Source organism: Lissotriton vulgaris, chromosome 5 (genome assembly GCF_964263255.1).
Source record: "Lissotriton vulgaris chromosome 5, aLisVul1.2, whole genome shotgun sequence".
Taxonomy (NCBI): domain Eukaryota; kingdom Metazoa; phylum Chordata; class Amphibia; order Caudata; family Salamandridae; genus Lissotriton; species Lissotriton vulgaris.
In genome coordinates, this window is record NC_141693.1 from 1567043946 (window position 1) to 1567061712 (window position 17767).

The 17767-nt window shown below is 40.9% G+C and overlaps 22 non-coding genes across 22 annotated transcripts; 15 read left to right on the forward strand and 7 right to left on the reverse strand.

Moving 5' to 3' along the window:
• Window positions 1-541: 541 nt before the first annotated feature.
• Window positions 542-613, forward strand: TRNAT-UGU (transfer RNA threonine (anticodon UGU)). The gene has a single exon. It is a non-coding gene; the product is annotated as a tRNA-Thr (tRNA).
• A 1170-nt stretch (window positions 614-1783) lies between these two features.
• Window positions 1784-1878, reverse strand: TRNAI-UAU (transfer RNA isoleucine (anticodon UAU)). Its single transcript has 2 exons — window positions 1841-1878; window positions 1784-1819 (listed from the first exon to the last, which is right to left on the reverse strand). It is a non-coding gene; the product is annotated as a tRNA-Ile (tRNA).
• A 289-nt stretch (window positions 1879-2167) lies between these two features.
• TRNAS-GCU (transfer RNA serine (anticodon GCU)) lies at window positions 2168-2249 on the forward strand. The gene has a single exon. It is a non-coding gene; the product is annotated as a tRNA-Ser (tRNA).
• A 589-nt stretch (window positions 2250-2838) lies between these two features.
• Window positions 2839-2910, forward strand: TRNAT-UGU (transfer RNA threonine (anticodon UGU)). Its single transcript has one exon. It is a non-coding gene; the product is annotated as a tRNA-Thr (tRNA).
• A 1170-nt stretch (window positions 2911-4080) lies between these two features.
• Window positions 4081-4175, reverse strand: TRNAI-UAU (transfer RNA isoleucine (anticodon UAU)). The gene is made up of 2 exons: window positions 4138-4175; window positions 4081-4116 (listed from the first exon to the last, which is right to left on the reverse strand). It is a non-coding gene; the product is annotated as a tRNA-Ile (tRNA).
• A 289-nt stretch (window positions 4176-4464) lies between these two features.
• Window positions 4465-4546, forward strand: TRNAS-GCU (transfer RNA serine (anticodon GCU)). The gene has a single exon. It is a non-coding gene; the product is annotated as a tRNA-Ser (tRNA).
• A 589-nt stretch (window positions 4547-5135) lies between these two features.
• Window positions 5136-5207, forward strand: TRNAT-UGU (transfer RNA threonine (anticodon UGU)). Its single transcript has one exon. It is a non-coding gene; the product is annotated as a tRNA-Thr (tRNA).
• Window positions 5208-6377: 1170 nt separating this feature from the next.
• TRNAI-UAU (transfer RNA isoleucine (anticodon UAU)) lies at window positions 6378-6472 on the reverse strand. The gene is made up of 2 exons: window positions 6435-6472; window positions 6378-6413 (listed from the first exon to the last, which is right to left on the reverse strand). It is a non-coding gene; the product is annotated as a tRNA-Ile (tRNA).
• A 289-nt stretch (window positions 6473-6761) lies between these two features.
• TRNAS-GCU (transfer RNA serine (anticodon GCU)) lies at window positions 6762-6843 on the forward strand. Its single transcript has one exon. It is a non-coding gene; the product is annotated as a tRNA-Ser (tRNA).
• A 589-nt stretch (window positions 6844-7432) lies between these two features.
• On the forward strand, window positions 7433-7504 carry TRNAT-UGU (transfer RNA threonine (anticodon UGU)). Its single transcript has one exon. It is a non-coding gene; the product is annotated as a tRNA-Thr (tRNA).
• Window positions 7505-8674: 1170 nt separating this feature from the next.
• Window positions 8675-8769, reverse strand: TRNAI-UAU (transfer RNA isoleucine (anticodon UAU)). The gene is made up of 2 exons: window positions 8732-8769; window positions 8675-8710 (listed from the first exon to the last, which is right to left on the reverse strand). It is a non-coding gene; the product is annotated as a tRNA-Ile (tRNA).
• Window positions 8770-9058: 289 nt separating this feature from the next.
• TRNAS-GCU (transfer RNA serine (anticodon GCU)) lies at window positions 9059-9140 on the forward strand. The gene has a single exon. It is a non-coding gene; the product is annotated as a tRNA-Ser (tRNA).
• A 589-nt stretch (window positions 9141-9729) lies between these two features.
• Window positions 9730-9803, forward strand: TRNAT-UGU (transfer RNA threonine (anticodon UGU)). The gene has a single exon. It is a non-coding gene; the product is annotated as a tRNA-Thr (tRNA).
• Window positions 9804-10973: 1170 nt separating this feature from the next.
• Window positions 10974-11068, reverse strand: TRNAI-UAU (transfer RNA isoleucine (anticodon UAU)). The gene is made up of 2 exons: window positions 11031-11068; window positions 10974-11009 (listed from the first exon to the last, which is right to left on the reverse strand). It is a non-coding gene; the product is annotated as a tRNA-Ile (tRNA).
• A 289-nt stretch (window positions 11069-11357) lies between these two features.
• Window positions 11358-11439, forward strand: TRNAS-GCU (transfer RNA serine (anticodon GCU)). Its single transcript has one exon. It is a non-coding gene; the product is annotated as a tRNA-Ser (tRNA).
• Window positions 11440-12028: 589 nt separating this feature from the next.
• Window positions 12029-12100, forward strand: TRNAT-UGU (transfer RNA threonine (anticodon UGU)). The gene has a single exon. It is a non-coding gene; the product is annotated as a tRNA-Thr (tRNA).
• A 1170-nt stretch (window positions 12101-13270) lies between these two features.
• Window positions 13271-13365, reverse strand: TRNAI-UAU (transfer RNA isoleucine (anticodon UAU)). The gene is made up of 2 exons: window positions 13328-13365; window positions 13271-13306 (listed from the first exon to the last, which is right to left on the reverse strand). It is a non-coding gene; the product is annotated as a tRNA-Ile (tRNA).
• A 289-nt stretch (window positions 13366-13654) lies between these two features.
• TRNAS-GCU (transfer RNA serine (anticodon GCU)) lies at window positions 13655-13736 on the forward strand. The gene has a single exon. It is a non-coding gene; the product is annotated as a tRNA-Ser (tRNA).
• A 589-nt stretch (window positions 13737-14325) lies between these two features.
• TRNAT-UGU (transfer RNA threonine (anticodon UGU)) lies at window positions 14326-14397 on the forward strand. Its single transcript has one exon. It is a non-coding gene; the product is annotated as a tRNA-Thr (tRNA).
• A 1170-nt stretch (window positions 14398-15567) lies between these two features.
• Window positions 15568-15662, reverse strand: TRNAI-UAU (transfer RNA isoleucine (anticodon UAU)). Its single transcript has 2 exons — window positions 15625-15662; window positions 15568-15603 (listed from the first exon to the last, which is right to left on the reverse strand). It is a non-coding gene; the product is annotated as a tRNA-Ile (tRNA).
• Window positions 15663-15951: 289 nt separating this feature from the next.
• On the forward strand, window positions 15952-16033 carry TRNAS-GCU (transfer RNA serine (anticodon GCU)). The gene has a single exon. It is a non-coding gene; the product is annotated as a tRNA-Ser (tRNA).
• A 589-nt stretch (window positions 16034-16622) lies between these two features.
• TRNAT-UGU (transfer RNA threonine (anticodon UGU)) lies at window positions 16623-16694 on the forward strand. The gene has a single exon. It is a non-coding gene; the product is annotated as a tRNA-Thr (tRNA).
• Window positions 16695-17767: the final 1073 nt, after the last annotated feature.

Sequence of the window (17767 nt, forward strand, 5' to 3'; positions counted from 1 at the left end):
TTACACTCTCTTTCAAGACACTGCCATAATCCACTAGAAGGGCCCAACTGACTATTCCATTATGGCATTTATGTCAAATAAAGGGAATTATTTTGTGCTTAATTGAAATTAGATCTTTCATGAAGTGTCCAGAGGATTGCCTATTCCTCACTCCTGGCCTTCCAACCAGTTTGGATAGATAGACTGATAAAAAAGCATTTCTTACTCCTAAAGTTTCAGCCGTCTCAAGTGTATGAGTGTTTACATTTGTCTGCCCCACAGAGACAGATCACTTCTAATAAGTGAGTTCTCTATCTGTCACTGATTGCGGACATACTCACTAGAGCTTTCAGTATGGTCATAAATGTGAATACTCTTATGTTCTCAAATCAAAATGGAGTTTTTCCTACTTTCAAGAAAAGTGTCTTAAGCATGCTCTTCGATTTGTGCACGCATGTAGACATTCAAATGCAACTGCATTTCCATACAGAGTCTCAAAATCATAGATATCTTCATACCGCAGTAAGAATACATGTTGCGATTTACAAACTGCAGGCAGACCGGCCTTGTAGCTCAGTGGCAGAGCACTGGTCTTGTAAACCAGGGGTCATGAGTTCAAGCCTCATCAGGGCCTTTTTATATGTGTGTTTCTGTATGTTGTTTTTAAGTCATTCTTTCTAGGAGTCACACCTTGTCTTAAGTTTGCTTTTTGACAAGCTTCCCTTTCCATCTTTCATCTTATCAAGAAGACTTCATGAAAACCATTGAACCATAAACTATTGCCTCACCCCTTCCGATCGCCTGACGAACACCTGACAAACGCCATTCTCACCCCGCCGGGCAAGCCCTGCCGGGCAAAGCCAAATAAGCCATGCATATTTAGAGTTCCTTTGAAAGGCAGAGCGAGGACTAGGACGTCTGTTCCGACTGAGTCTGCATCCACAGAAAGGATGAAATAAGGCTCTAGAAATTTCACCAAGGAGATATGAACTTCATCCCCCTTAAAATACTTTTTCTCCCAGATACCCCGGCTCTTAGTCAAATGAGGTTAATCTTCAAAACCCCACCCCCACTAACCATAAATATTCACCTCTCCTGCTGTCCATTCAATTGATACAAGGTATCTTGTACATGGAGAGAATGTGAGAAAAAGCAGAATTGCTTCATAGATTTGGTGACCTTGGATGGGTGGGCTGGATAAAGAAGTGAACTTGGTTTCCGGAAAGGGAGTATCATGATGGGAATGAGGAAAAGAGAACATGGACCACATTCACAGGTTAGAGAAATAAATGTAATAGGTTGAATGGTTTTGAAAAGCTAGCTTTGAGCAGGAATTGTTTTTTAAAATTGCAAAGAACTAAAAAAGTCAATGTGGGATTGGAGGCACAATCTGAGCAGAAAGCACCATAAGCTGCTATGGTGCAACTCTTATGTTGACTAGAAACTTTAATATGATGATGCTCTTCTTTTGATATTTCTTTGAGTTAAATTTTATTGTATGTAGCTGACACAGCACTGTTTGCAGCTCCTCAGTTTATGGTTATCCCGTGACAACAATGTATTCATCATATTTATTATTCTACAAAAGTATTTTTAAATGCACTGATGTGGTGTTTGCATGCTATGCAAGATGGTACATCATTGAATGTTTATAAGGAGCATCGCATAGGATATGTGATATTTGGCACCTGGAGGAGTCGGACACGCAGATCCTGAAAAGAAGTTAAGACTCTATAGCAAGAGCCGTCTTTATTCTGAGTCTAATCTTTACTTTTAGTGAAATGGTTTATGAAAACCAATCAACTGTTCCAGGTGAGGCTCGAACTCACAACCTCGGCATGGCTCAGTGCAAGTACTGCTGTATAAGTACCGCGCGCTAACCGATTGCGCCACTGGAGCTCACTGTTTTCATTTCTCCCCATTTGAGCCATCTAGTGCTAACCAAGTAGATACTGCACTGCTCCATTATTCACTGTGCAAGATCGACTCACATGCTAGCATGTTATCATGACTATTAAAAATACAGTCCAAATGGAATAGATTTGATAATTCTGCTATATCGTGTGCTCTGTCTATTGAACACCCCATACATTTGCCGTTCTGACACAGTCTAGGATAAACTTATGCTTATTTTTAATTAGCACATAGTTAGAATTTCACCAAAAATGAAATATAGGCTCCTAAGGCAGACGAGGTGGCCGAGTGGTTAAGGCGATGGACTGCTAATCCATTGTGCTCTGCACGCGTGGGTTCGAATCCCACCTTTGTCGGAAAGCCATCAGACACTCTTTTGAAGGTGAGCATGTCTTGTAGTACAATTACACTCTCTTTCAAGACACTGCCATAATCCACTAGAAGGGCCCAACTGACTATTCCATTATGGCATTTATGTCAAATAAAGGGAAGTATTTTGTGCTTAATTGAAATTAGATCTTTCATGAAGTGTCCAGAGGATTGCCTATTCCTCACTCCTGGCCTTCCAACCAGTTTGGATAGATAGACTGATAAGAAAGCATTTCTTACTCCTAAAGTTTCAGCCGTCTCAAGTGTATGAGTGTTTACATTTGTCTGCCCCACAGAGACAGATCACTTCTAATAAGTGAGTTCTCTATCTGTCACTGATTGCGGACATACTCACTAGAGCTTTCAGTATGGTCATAAATGTGAATACTCTTATGTTCTCAAATCAAAATGGAGTTTTTCCTACTTTCAAGAAAAGTGTCTTAAGCATGCTCTTCGATTTGTGCACGCATGTAGACATTCAAATGCAACTGCATTTCCATACAGAGTCTCAAAATCATAGATATCTTCATACCGCAGTAAGAATACATGTTGCGATTTACAAACTGCAGGCAGACCGGCCTTGTAGCACAGTGGCAGAGCACTGGTCTTGTAAACCAGGGGTCTTGAGTTCAAGCCTCATCAGGGCCTTTTTATATGTGTGTTTCTGTATGTTGTTTTCAAGTCATTCTTTCTAGGAGTCACACCTTGTCTTAAGTTTGCTTATTGACAAGCTTCCCTTTCCATCTTTCATCTTATCAAGAAGACTTCATGAAAACCATTGAACCATAAACTATTGCCTCACCCCTTCCGATCGCCTGACGAACGCCTGACAAACGCCATTCTCACCCCGCCGGGCAAGCCCTGCCGGGCAAAGCCAAATAAGCCATGCATATTTAAAGTTCCTTTGAAAGGCAGAGCGAGGACTAGGACGTCTGTTCCGACTGAGTCTGCATCCACAGAAAGGATGAAATAAGGCTCTAGAAATTTCACCAAGGAGATATGAACTTCATCCCCCTTAAAATACTTTTTCTCCCAGATACCCCGGCTCTTAGTCAAATGAGGTTAATCTTCAAAACCCCACCCCCACTAACCATAAATATTCACCTCTCCTGCTGTCCATTCAATTGATACAAGGTATCTTGTACATGGAGAGAATGTGAGAAAAAGCAGAATTGCTTCATAGATTTGGTGACCTTGGATGGGTGGGCTGGATAAAGAAGTGAACTTGGTTTCCGGAAAGGGAGTATCATGATGGGAATGAGGAAAAGAGAACATGGACCACATTCACAGGTTAGAGAAATAAATGTAATAGGTTGAATGGTTTTGAAAAGCTAGCTTTGAGCAGGAATTGTTTTTTAAAATTGCAAAGAACTAAAAAAGTCAATGTGGGATTGGAGGCACAATCTGAGCAGAAAGCACCATAAGCTGCTATGGTGCAACTCTTATGTTGACTAGAAACTTTAATATGATGATGCTCTTCTTTTGATATTTCTTTGAGTTAAATTTTATTGTATGTAGCTGACACAGCACTGTTTGCAGCTCCTCAGTTTATGGTTATCCCGTGACAACAATGTATTCATCATATTTATTATTCTACAAAAGTATTTTTAAATGCACTGATGTGGTGTTTGCATGCTATGCAAGATGGTACATCATTGAATGTTTATAAGGAGCATCGCATAGGATATGTGATATTTGGCACCTGGAGGAGTCGGACACGCAGATCCTGAAAAGAAGTTAAGACTCTCTAGCAAGAGCCGTCTTTATTCTGAGTCTAATCTTTCCTTTCAGTGAAATGGTTTATGAAAACCAATCAACTGCTCCAGGTGAGGCTCGAACTCACAACCTCAGCATGGCTCAGTGCAAGTACTGCTGTATAAGTACCGCGCGCTAACCGATTGCGCCACTGGAGCTCGCTGTTTTCATTTCTCCCCATTTGAGCCATCTAGTGCTAACCAAGTAGATACTGCACTGCTCCATTATTCACTGTGCAAGATCGACTCACATGCTAGCATGTTATCATGACTATTAAAAATACAGTCCAAATGGAATAGATTTGATAATTCTGCTATATCGTGTGCTCTGTCTATTGAACACCCCATACATTTGCCGTTCTGACACAGTCTAGGATAAACTTATGCTTATTTTTAATTAGCACATAGTTAGAATTTCACCAAAAATGAAATATAGGCCCCCAAGGCAGAAGAGGTGGCCGAGTGGTTAAGGCGATGGACTGCTAATCCATTGTGCTCTGCACGCGTGGGTTCGAATCCCACCTTCGTCGGAAAGCCATCAGACACTCTTTTGAAGGTGAGCATGTCTCGTAGTACAATTACACTCTCTTTCAAGACACTGCCATAATCCACTAGAAGGGCCCAACTGACTATTCCATTATGGCATTTATGTCAAATAAAGGGAAGTATTTTGTGCTTAATTGAAATTAGATCTTTCATGAAGTGTCCAGAGGATTGCCTATTCCTCACTCCTGGCCTTCCAACCAGTTTGGATAGATAGACTGATAAGAAAGCATTTCTTACTCCTAAAGTTTCAGCCGTCTCAAGTGTATGAGTGTTTACATTTGTCTGCCCCACAGAGACAGATCACTTCTAATAAGTGAGTTCTCTATCTGTCACTGATTGCGGACATACTCACTAGAGCTTTCAGTATGGTCATAAATGTGAATACTCTTATGTTCTCAAATCAAAATGGAGTTTTTCCTACTTTCAAGAAAAGTGTCTTAAGCATGCTCTTCGATTTGTGCACGCATGTAGACATTCAAATGCAACTGCATTTCCATACAGAGTCTCAAAATCATAGATATCTTCATACCGCAGTAAGAATACATGTTGCGATTTACAAACTGCAGGCAGACCGGCCTTGTAGCTCAGTGGCAGAGCACTGGTCTTGTAAACCAGGGGTCATGAGTTCAAGCCTCATCAGGGCCTTTTTATATGTGTGTTTCTGTATGTTGTTTTTAAGTCATTCTTTCTAGGAGTCACACCTTGTCTTAAGTTTGCTTATTGACAAGCTTCCCTTTCCATCTTTCATCTTATCAAGAAGACTTCATGAAAACCATTGAACCATAAACTATTGCCTCACCCCTTCCGATCGCCTGACGAACGCCTGACAAACGCCATTCTCACCCCGCCGGGCAAGCCCTGCCGGGCAAAGCCAAATAAGCCATGCATATTTAGAGTTCCTTTGAAAGGCAGAGCGAGGACTAGGACGTCTGTTCCGACTGAGTCTGCATCCACAGAAAGGATGAAATAAGGCTCTAGAAATTTCACCAAGGAGATATGAACTTCATCCCCCTTAAAATACTTTTTCTCCCAGATACCCCGGCTCTTAGTCAAATGAGGTTAATCTTCAAAACCCCACCCCCACTAACCATAAATATTCACCTCTCCTGCTGTCCATTCAATTGATACAAGGTATCTTGTACATGGAGAGAATGTGAGAAAAAGCAGAATTGCTTCATAGATTTGGTGACCTTGGATGGGTGGGCTGGATAAAGAAGTGAACTTGGTTTCCGGAAAGGGAGTATCATGATGGGAATGAGGAAAAGAGAACATGGACCACATTCACAGGTTAGAGAAATAAATGTAATAGGTTGAATGGTTTTGAAAAGCTAGCTTTGAGCAGGAATTGTTTTTTAAAATTGCAAAGAACTAAAAAAGTCAATGTGGGATTGGAGGCACAATCTGAGCAGAAAGCACCATAAGCTGCTATGGTGCAACTCTTATGTTGACTAGAAACTTTAATATGATGATGCTCTTCTTTTGATATTTCTTTGAGTTAAATTTTATTGTATGTAGCTGACACAGCACTGTTTGCAGCTCCTCAGTTTATGGTTATCCCGTGACAACAATGTATTCATCATATTTATTATTCTACAAAAGTATTTTTAAATGCACTGATGTGGTGTTTGCATGCTATGCAAGATGGTACATCATTGAATGTTTATAAGGAGCATCGCATAGGATATGTGATATTTGGCACCTGGAGGAGTCGGACACGCAGATCCTGAAAAGAAGTTAAGACTCTATAGCAAGAGACGTCTTTATTCTGAGTCTAATCTTTACTTTTAGTGAAATGGTTTATGAAAACCAATCAACTGCTCCAGGTGAGGCTCGAACTCACAACCTCGGCATGGCTCAGTGCAAGTACTGCTGTATAAGTACCGCGCGCTAACCGATTGCGCCACTGGAGCTCACTGTTTTCATTTCTCCCCATTTGAGCCATCTAGTGCTAACCAAGTAGATACTGCACTGCTCCATTATTCACTGTGCAAGATCGACTCACATGCTAGCATGTTATCATGACTATTAAAAATACAGTCCAAATGGAATAGATTTGATAATTCTGCTATATCGTGTGCTCTGTCTATTGAACACCCCATACATTTGCCGTTCTGACACAGTCTAGGATAAACTTATGCTTATTTTTAATTAGCACATAGTTAGAATTTCACCAAAAATGAAATATAGGCTCCTAAGGCAGACGAGGTGGCCGAGTGGTTAAGGCGATGGACTGCTAATCCATTGTGCTCTGCACGCGTGGGTTCGAATCCCACCTTTGTCGGAAAGCCATCAGACACTCTTTTGAAGGTGAGCATGTCTTGTAGTACAATTACACTCTCTTTCAAGACACTGCCATAATCCACTAGAAGGGCCCAACTGACTATTCCATTATGGCATTTATGTCAAATAAAGGGAAGTATTTTGTGCTTAATTGAAATTAGATCTTTCATGAAGTGTCCAGAGGATTGCCTATTCCTCACTCCTGGCCTTCCAACCAGTTTGGATAGATAGACTGATAAGAAAGCATTTCTTACTCCTAAAGTTTCAGCCGTCTCAAGTGTATGAGTGTTTACATTTGTCTGCCCCACAGAGACAGATCACTTCTAATAAGTGAGTTCTCTATCTGTCACTGATTGCGGACATACTCACTAGAGCTTTCAGTATGGTCATAAATGTGAATACTCTTATGTTCTCAAATCAAAATGGAGTTTTTCCTACTTTCAAGAAAAGTGTCTTAAGCATGCTCTTCGATTTGTGCACGCATGTAGACATTCAAATGCAACTGCATTTCCATACAGAGTCTCAAAATCATAGATATCTTCATACCGCAGTAAGAATACATGTTGCGATTTACAAACTGCAGGCAGACCGGCCTTGTAGCACAGTGGCAGAGCACTGGTCTTGTAAACCAGGGGTCTTGAGTTCAAGCCTCATCAGGGCCTTTTTATATGTGTGTTTCTGTATGTTGTTTTCAAGTCATTCTTTCTAGGAGTCACACCTTGTCTTAAGTTTGCTTATTGACAAGCTTCCCTTTCCATCTTTCATCTTATCAAGAAGACTTCATGAAAACCATTGAACCATAAACTATTGCCTCACCCCTTCCGATCGCCTGACGAACGCCTGACAAACGCCATTCTCACCCCGCCGGGCAAGCCCTGCCGGGCAAAGCCAAATAAGCCATGCATATTTAAAGTTCCTTTGAAAGGCAGAGCGAGGACTAGGACGTCTGTTCCGACTGAGTCTGCATCCACAGAAAGGATGAAATAAGGCTCTAGAAATTTCACCAAGGAGATATGAACTTCATCCCCCTTAAAATACTTTTTCTCCCAGATACCCCGGCTCTTAGTCAAATGAGGTTAATCTTCAAAACCCCACCCCCACTAACCATAAATATTCACCTCTCCTGCTGTCCATTCAATTGATACAAGGTATCTTGTACATGGAGAGAATGTGAGAAAAAGCAGAATTGCTTCATAGATTTGGTGACCTTGGATGGGTGGGCTGGATAAAGAAGTGAACTTGGTTTCCGGAAAGGGAGTATCATGATGGGAATGAGGAAAAGAGAACATGGACCACATTCACAGGTTAGAGAAATAAATGTAATAGGTTGAATGGTTTTGAAAAGCTAGCTTTGAGCAGGAATTGTTTTTTAAAATTGCAAAGAACTAAAAAAGTCAATGTGGGATTGGAGGCACAATCTGAGCAGAAAGCACCATAAGCTGCTATGGTGCAACTCTTATGTTGACTAGAAACTTTAATATGATGATGCTCTTCTTTTGATATTTCTTTGAGTTAAATTTTATTGTATGTAGCTGACACAGCACTGTTTGCAGCTCCTCAGTTTATGGTTATCCCGTGACAACAATGTATTCATCATATTTATTATTCTACAAAAGTATTTTTAAATGCACTGATGTGGTGTTTGCATGCTATGCAAGATGGTACATCATTGAATGTTTATAAGGAGCATCGCATAGGATATGTGATATTTGGCACCTGGAGGAGTCGGACACGCAGATCCTGAAAAGAAGTTAAGACTCTCTAGCAAGAGCCGTCTTTATTCTGAGTCTAATCTTTCCTTTCAGTGAAATGGTTTATGAAAACCAATCAACTGCTCCAGGTGAGGCTCGAACTCACAACCTCAGCATGGCTCAGTGCAAGTACTGCTGTATAAGTACCGCGCGCTAACCGATTGCGCCACTGGAGCTCGCTGTTTTCATTTCTCCCCATTTGAGCCATCTAGTGCTAACCAAGTAGATACTGCACTGCTCCATTATTCACTGTGCAAGATCGACTCACATGCTAGCATGTTATCATGACTATTAAAAATACAGTCCAAATGGAATAGATTTGATAATTCTGCTATATCGTGTGCTCTGTCTATTGAACACCCCATACATTTGCCGTTCTGACACAGTCTAGGATAAACTTATGCTTATTTTTAATTAGCACATAGTTAGAATTTCACCAAAAATGAAATATAGGCCCCCAAGGCAGAAGAGGTGGCCGAGTGGTTAAGGCGATGGACTGCTAATCCATTGTGCTCTGCACGCGTGGGTTCGAATCCCACCTTCGTCGGAAAGCCATCAGACACTCTTTTGAAGGTGAGCATGTCTCGTAGTACAATTACACTCTCTTTCAAGACACTGCCATAATCCACTAGAAGGGCCCAACTGACTATTCCATTATGGCATTTATGTCAAATAAAGGGAAGTATTTTGTGCTTAATTGAAATTAGATCTTTCATGAAGTGTCCAGAGGATTGCCTATTCCTCACTCCTGGCCTTCCAACCAGTTTGGATAGATAGACTGATAAGAAAGCATTTCTTACTCCTAAAGTTTAAGCCGTCTCAAGTGTATGAGTGTTTACATTTGTCTGCCCCACAGAGACAGATCACTTCTAATAAGTGAGTTCTCTATCTGTCACTGATTGCGGACATACTCACTAGAGCTTTCAGTATGGTCATAAATGTGAATACTCTTATGTTCTCAAATCAAAATGGAGTTTTTCCTACTTTCAAGAAAAGTGTCTTAAGCATGCTCTTCGATTTGTGCACGCATGTAGACATTCAAATGCAACTGCATTTCCATACAGAGTCTCAAAATCATAGATATCTTCATACCGCAGTAAGAATACATGTTGCGATTTACAAACTGCAGGCAGACCGGCCTTGTAGCTCAGTGGCAGAGCACTGGTCTTGTAAACCAGGGGTCATGAGAGTTCAAGCCTCATCAGGGCCTTTTTATATGTGTGTTTCTGTATGTTGTTTTCAAGTCATTCTTTCTAGGAGTCACACCTTGTCTTAAGTTTGCTTATTGACAAGCTTCCCTTTCCATCTTTCATCTTATCAAGAAGACTTCATGAAAACCATTGAACCATAAACTATTGCCTCACCCCTTCCGATCGCCTGACGAACGCCTGACAAACGCCATTCTCACCCCGCCGGGCAAGCCCTGCCGGGCAAAGCCAAATAAGCCATGCATATTTAGAGTTCCTTTGAAAGGCAGAGCGAGGACTAGGACGTCTGTTCCGACTGAGTCTGCATCCACAGAAAGGATGAAATAAGGCTCTAGAAATTTCACCAAGGAGATATGAACTTCATCCCCCTTAAAATACTTTTTCTCCCAGATACCCCGGCTCTTAGTCAAATGAGGTTAATCTTCAAAACTCCACCCCCACTAACCATAAATATTCACCTCTCCTGCTGTCCATTCAATTGATACAAGGTATCTTGTACATGGAGAGAATGTGAGAAAAAGCAGAATTGCTTCATAGATTTGGTGACTTTGGATGGGTGGGCTGGATAAAGAAGTGAACTTGGTTTCCGGAAAGGGAGTATCATGATGGGAATGAGGAAAAGAGAACATGGACCACATTCACAGGTTAGAGAAATAAATGTAATAGGTTGAATGGTTTTGAAAAGCTAGCTTTGAGCAGGAATTGTTTTTTAAAATTGCAAAGAACTAAAAAAGTCAATGTGGGATTGGAGGCACAATCTGAGCAGAAAGCACCATAAGCTGCTATGGTGCAACTCTTATGTTGACTAGAAACTTTAATATGATGATGCTCTTCTTTTGATATTTCTTTGAGTTACATTTTATTGTATGTAGCTGACACAGCACTGTTTGCAGCTCCTCAGTTTATGGTTATCCCGTGACAACAATGTATTCATCATATTTATTATTCTACAAAAGTGTATTTAAATGCACTGATGTGGTGTTTGCATGCTATGCAAGATGGTACATCATTGAATGTTTATAAGGAGCATCGCATAGGATATGTGATATTTGGCACCTGGAGGAGTCGGACACGCAGATCCTGAAAAGAAGTTAAGACTCTATAGCAAGAGCCGTCTTTATTCTGAGTCTAATCTTTACTTTTAGTGAAATGGTTTATGAAAACCAATCAACTGCTCCAGGTGAGGCTCGAACTCACAACCTCGGCATGGCTCAGTGCAAGTACTGCTGTATAAGTACCGCGCGCTAACCGATTGCGCCACTGGAGCTCACTGTTTTCATTTCTCCCCATTTGAGCCATCTAGTGCTAACCAAGTAGATACTGCACTGCTCCATTATTCACTGTGCAAGATCGACTCACATGCTAGCATGTTATCATGACTATTAAAAATACAGTCCAAATGGAATAGATTTGATAATTCTGCTATATCGTGTGCTCTGTCTATTGAACACCCCATACATTTGCCGTTCTGACACAGTCTAGGATAAACTTATGCTTATTTTTAATTAGCACATAGTTAGAATTTCACCAAAAATGAAATATAGGCTCCTAAGGCAGACGAGGTGGCCGAGTGGTTAAGGCGATGGACTGCTAATCCATTGTGCTCTGCACGCGTGGGTTCGAATCCCACCTTCGTCGGAAAGCCATCAGACACTCTTTTGAAGGTGAGCATGTCTTGTAGTACAATTACACTCTCTTTCAAGACACTGCCATAATCCACTAGAAGGGCCCAACTGACTATTCCATTATGGCATTTATGTCAAATAAAGGGAATTATTTTGTGCTTAATTGAAATTAGATCTTTCATGAAGTGTCCAGAGGATTGCCTATTCCTCACTCCTGGCCTTCCAACCAGTTTGGATAGATAGACTGATAAAAAAGCATTTCTTACTCCTAAAGTTTCAGCCGTCTCAAGTGTATGAGTGTTTACATTTGTCTGCCCCACAGAGACAGATCACTTCTAATAAGTGAGTTCTCTATCTGTCACTGATTGCGGACATACTCACTAGAGCTTTCAGTATGGTCATAAATGTGAATACTCTTATGTTCTCAAATCAAAATGGAGTTTTTCCTACTTTCAAGAAAAGTGTCTTAAGCATGCTCTTCGATTTGTGCACGCATGTAGACATTCAAATGCAACTGCATTTCCATACAGAGTCTCAAAATCATAGATATCTTCATACCGCAGTAAGAATACATGTTGCGATTTACAAACTGCAGGCAGACCGGCCTTGTAGCTCAGTGGCAGAGCACTGGTCTTGTAAACCAGGGGTCATGAGTTCAAGCCTCATCAGGGCCTTTTTATATGTGTGTTTCTGTATGTTGTTTTTAAGTCATTCTTTCTAGGAGTCACACCTTGTCTTAAGTTTGCTTTTTGACAAGCTTCCCTTTCCATCTTTCATCTTATCAAGAAGACTTCATGAAAACCATTGAACCATAAACTATTGCCTCACCCCTTCCGATCGCCTGACGAACACCTGACAAACGCCATTCTCACCCCGCCGGGCAAGCCCTGCCGGGCAAAGCCAAATAAGCCATGCATATTTAGAGTTCCTTTGAAAGGCAGAGCGAGGACTAGGACGTCTGTTCCGACTGAGTCTGCATCCACAGAAAGGATGAAATAAGGCTCTAGAAATTTCACCAAGGAGATATGAACTTCATCCCCCTTAAAATACTTTTTCTCCCAGATACCCCGGCTCTTAGTCAAATGAGGTTAATCTTCAAAACCCCACCCCCACTAACCATAAATATTCACCTCTCCTGCTGTCCATTCAATTGATACAAGGTATCTTGTACATGGAGAGAATGTGAGAAAAAGCAGAATTGCTTCATAGATTTGGTGACCTTGGATGGGTGGGCTGGATAAAGAAGTGAACTTGGTTTCCGGAAAGGGAGTATCATGATGGGAATGAGGAAAAGAGAACATGGACCACATTCACAGGTTAGAGAAATAAATGTAATAGGTTGAATGGTTTTGAAAAGCTAGCTTTGAGCAGGAATTGTTTTTTAAAATTGCAAAGAACTAAAAAAGTCAATGTGGGATTGGAGGCACAATCTGAGCAGAAAGCACCATAAGCTGCTATGGTGCAACTCTTATGTTGACTAGAAACTTTAATATGATGATGCTCTTCTTTTGATATTTCTTTGAGTTAAATTTTATTGTATGTAGCTGACACAGCACTGTTTGCAGCTCCTCAGTTTATGGTTATCCCGTGACAACAATGTATTCATCATATTTATTATTCTACAAAAGTATTTTTAAATGCACTGATGTGGTGTTTGCATGCTATGCAAGATGGTACATCATTGAATGTTTATAAGGAGCATCGCATAGGATATGTGATATTTGGCACCTGGAGGAGTCGGACACGCAGATCCTGAAAAGAAGTTAAGACTCTATAGCAAGAGCCGTCTTTATTCTGAGTCTAATCTTTACTTTTAGTGAAATGGTTTATGAAAACCAATCAACTGTTCCAGGTGAGGCTCGAACTCACAACCTCGGCATGGCTCAGTGCAAGTACTGCTGTATAAGTACCGCGCGCTAACCGATTGCGCCACTGGAGCTCACTGTTTTCATTTCTCCCCATTTGAGCCATCTAGTGCTAACCAAGTAGATACTGCACTGCTCCATTATTCACTGTGCAAGATCGACTCACATGCTAGCATGTTATCATGACTATTAAAAATACAGTCCAAATGGAATAGATTTGATAATTCTGCTATATCGTGTGCTCTGTCTATTGAACACCCCATACATTTGCCGTTCTGACACAGTCTAGGATAAACTTATGCTTATTTTTAATTAGCACATAGTTAGAATTTCACCAAAAATGAAATATAGGCTCCTAAGGCAGACGAGGTGGCCGAGTGGTTAAGGCGATGGACTGCTAATCCATTGTGCTCTGCACGCGTGGGTTCGAATCCCACCTTTGTCGGAAAGCCATCAGACACTCTTTTGAAGGTGAGCATGTCTTGTAGTACAATTACACTCTCTTTCAAGACACTGCCATAATCCACTAGAAGGGCCCAACTGACTATTCCATTATGGCATTTATGTCAAATAAAGGGAAGTATTTTGTGCTTAATTGAAATTAGATCTTTCATGAAGTGTCCAGAGGATTGCCTATTCCTCACTCCTGGCCTTCCAACCAGTTTGGATAGATAGACTGATAAGAAAGCATTTCTTACTCCTAAAGTTTCAGCCGTCTCAAGTGTATGAGTGTTTACATTTGTCTGCCCCACAGAGACAGATCACTTCTAATAAGTGAGTTCTCTATCTGTCACTGATTGCGGACATACTCACTAGAGCTTTCAGTATGGTCATAAATGTGAATACTCTTATGTTCTCAAATCAAAATGGAGTTTTTCCTACTTTCAAGAAAAGTGTCTTAAGCATGCTCTTCGATTTGTGCACGCATGTAGACATTCAAATGCAACTGCATTTCCATACAGAGTCTCAAAATCATAGATATCTTCATACCGCAGTAAGAATACATGTTGCGATTTACAAACTGCAGGCAGACCGGCCTTGTAGCACAGTGGCAGAGCACTGGTCTTGTAAACCAGGGGTCTTGAGTTCAAGCCTCATCAGGGCCTTTTTATATGTGTGTTTCTGTATGTTGTTTTCAAGTCATTCTTTCTAGGAGTCACACCTTGTCTTAAGTTTGCTTATTGACAAGCTTCCCTTTCCATCTTTCATCTTATCAAGAAGACTTCATGAAAACCATTGAACCATAAACTATTGCCTCACCCCTTCCGATCGCCTGACGAACGCCTGACAAACGCCATTCTCACCCCGCCGGGCAAGCCCTGCCGGGCAAAGCCAAATAAGCCATGCATATTTAAAGTTCCTTTGAAAGGCAGAGCGAGGACTAGGACGTCTGTTCCGACTGAGTCTGCATCCACAGAAAGGATGAAATAAGGCTCTAGAAATTTCACCAAGGAGATATGAACTTCATCCCCCTTAAAATACTTTTTCTCCCAGATACCCCGGCTCTTAGTCAAATGAGGTTAATCTTCAAAACCCCACCCCCACTAACCATAAATATTCACCTCTCCTGCTGTCCATTCAATTGATACAAGGTATCTTGTACATGGAGAGAATGTGAGAAAAAGCAGAATTGCTTCATAGATTTGGTGACCTTGGATGGGTGGGCTGGATAAAGAAGTGAACTTGGTTTCCGGAAAGGGAGTATCATGATGGGAATGAGGAAAAGAGAACATGGACCACATTCACAGGTTAGAGAAATAAATGTAATAGGTTGAATGGTTTTGAAAAGCTAGCTTTGAGCAGGAATTGTTTTTTAAAATTGCAAAGAACTAAAAAAGTCAATGTGGGATTGGAGGCACAATCTGAGCAGAAAGCACCATAAGCTGCTATGGTGCAACTCTTATGTTGACTAGAAACTTTAATATGATGATGCTCTTCTTTTGATATTTCTTTGAGTTAAATTTTATTGTATGTAGCTGACACAGCACTGTTTGCAGCTCCTCAGTTTATGGTTATCCCGTGACAACAATGTATTCATCATATTTATTATTCTACAAAAGTATTTTTAAATGCACTGATGTGGTGTTTGCATGCTATGCAAGATGGTACATCATTGAATGTTTATAAGGAGCATCGCATAGGATATGTGATATTTGGCACCTGGAGGAGTCGGACACGCAGATCCTGAAAAGAAGTTAAGACTCTCTAGCAAGAGCCGTCTTTATTCTGAGTCTAATCTTTCCTTTCAGTGAAATGGTTTATGAAAACCAATCAACTGCTCCAGGTGAGGCTCGAACTCACAACCTCAGCATGGCTCAGTGCAAGTACTGCTGTATAAGTACCGCGCGCTAACCGATTGCGCCACTGGAGCTCGCTGTTTTCATTTCTCCCCATTTGAGCCATCTAGTGCTAACCAAGTAGATACTGCACTGCTCCATTATTCACTGTGCAAGATCGACTCACATGCTAGCATGTTATCATGACTATTAAAAATACAGTCCAAATGGAATAGATTTGATAATTCTGCTATATCGTGTGCTCTGTCTATTGAACACCCCATACATTTGCCGTTCTGACACAGTCTAGGATAAACTTATGCTTATTTTTAATTAGCACATAGTTAGAATTTCACCAAAAATGAAATATAGGCCCCCAAGGCAGAAGAGGTGGCCGAGTGGTTAAGGCGATGGACTGCTAATCCATTGTGCTCTGCACGCGTGGGTTCGAATCCCACCTTCGTCGGAAAGCCATCAGACACTCTTTTGAAGGTGAGCATGTCTCGTAGTACAATTACACTCTCTTTCAAGACACTGCCATAATCCACTAGAAGGGCCCAACTGACTATTCCATTATGGCATTTATGTCAAATAAAGGGAAGTATTTTGTGCTTAATTGAAATTAGATCTTTCATGAAGTGTCCAGAGGATTGCCTATTCCTCACTCCTGGCCTTCCAACCAGTTTGGATAGATAGACTGATAAGAAAGCATTTCTTACTCCTAAAGTTTCAGCCGTCTCAAGTGTATGAGTGTTTACATTTGTCTGCCCCACAGAGACAGATCACTTCTAATAAGTGAGTTCTCTATCTGTCACTGATTGCGGACATACTCACTAGAGCTTTCAGTATGGTCATAAATGTGAATACTCTTATGTTCTCAAATCAAAATGGAGTTTTTCCTACTTTCAAGAAAAGTGTCTTAAGCATGCTCTTCGATTTGTGCACGCATGTAGACATTCAAATGCAACTGCATTTCCATACAGAGTCTCAAAATCATAGATATCTTCATACCGCAGTAAGAATACATGTTGCGATTTACAAACTGCAGGCAGACCGGCCTTGTAGCTCAGTGGCAGAGCACTGGTCTTGTAAACCAGGGGTCATGAGTTCAAGCCTCATCAGGGCCTTTTTATATGTGTGTTTCTGTATGTTGTTTTTAAGTCATTCTTTCTAGGAGTCACACCTTGTCTTAAGTTTGCTTATTGACAAGCTTCCCTTTCCATCTTTCATCTTATCAAGAAGACTTCATGAAAACCATTGAACCATAAACTATTGCCTCACCCCTTCCGATCGCCTGACGAACGCCTGACAAACGCCATTCTCACCCCGCCGGGCAAGCCCTGCCGGGCAAAGCCAAATAAGCCATGCATATTTAGAGTTCCTTTGAAAGGCAGAGCGAGGACTAGGACGTCTGTTCCGACTGAGTCTGCATCCACAGAAAGGATGAAATAAGGCTCTAGAAATTTCACCAAGGAGATATGAACTTCATCCCCCTTAAAATACTTTTTCTCCCAGATACCCCGGCTCTTAGTCAAATGAGGTTAATCTTCAAAACCCCACCCCCACTAACCATAAATATTCACCTCTCCTGCTGTCCATTCAATTGATACAAGGTATCTTGTACATGGAGAGAATGTGAGAAAAAGCAGAATTGCTTCATAGATTTGGTGACCTTGGATGGGTGGGCTGGATAAAGAAGTGAACTTGGTTTCCGGAAAGGGAGTATCATGATGGGAATGAGGAAAAGAGAACATGGACCACATTCACAGGTTAGAGAAATAAATGTAATAGGTTGAATGGTTTTGAAAAGCTAGCTTTGAGCAGGAATTGTTTTTTAAAATTGCAAAGAACTAAAAAAGTCAATGTGGGATTGGAGGCACAATCTGAGCAGAAAGCACCATAAGCTGCTATGGTGCAACTCTTATGTTGACTAGAAACTTTAATATGATGATGCTCTTCTTTTGATATTTCTTTGAGTTACATTTTATTGTATGTAGCTGACACAGCACTGTTTGCAGCTCCTCAGTTTATGGTTATCCCGTGACAACAATGTATTCATCATATTTATTATTCTACAAAAGTGTATTTAAATGCACTGATGTGGTGTTTGCATGCTATGCAAGATGGTACATCATTGAATGTTTATAAGGAGCATCGCATAGGATATGTGATATTTGGCACCTGGAGGAGTCGGACACGC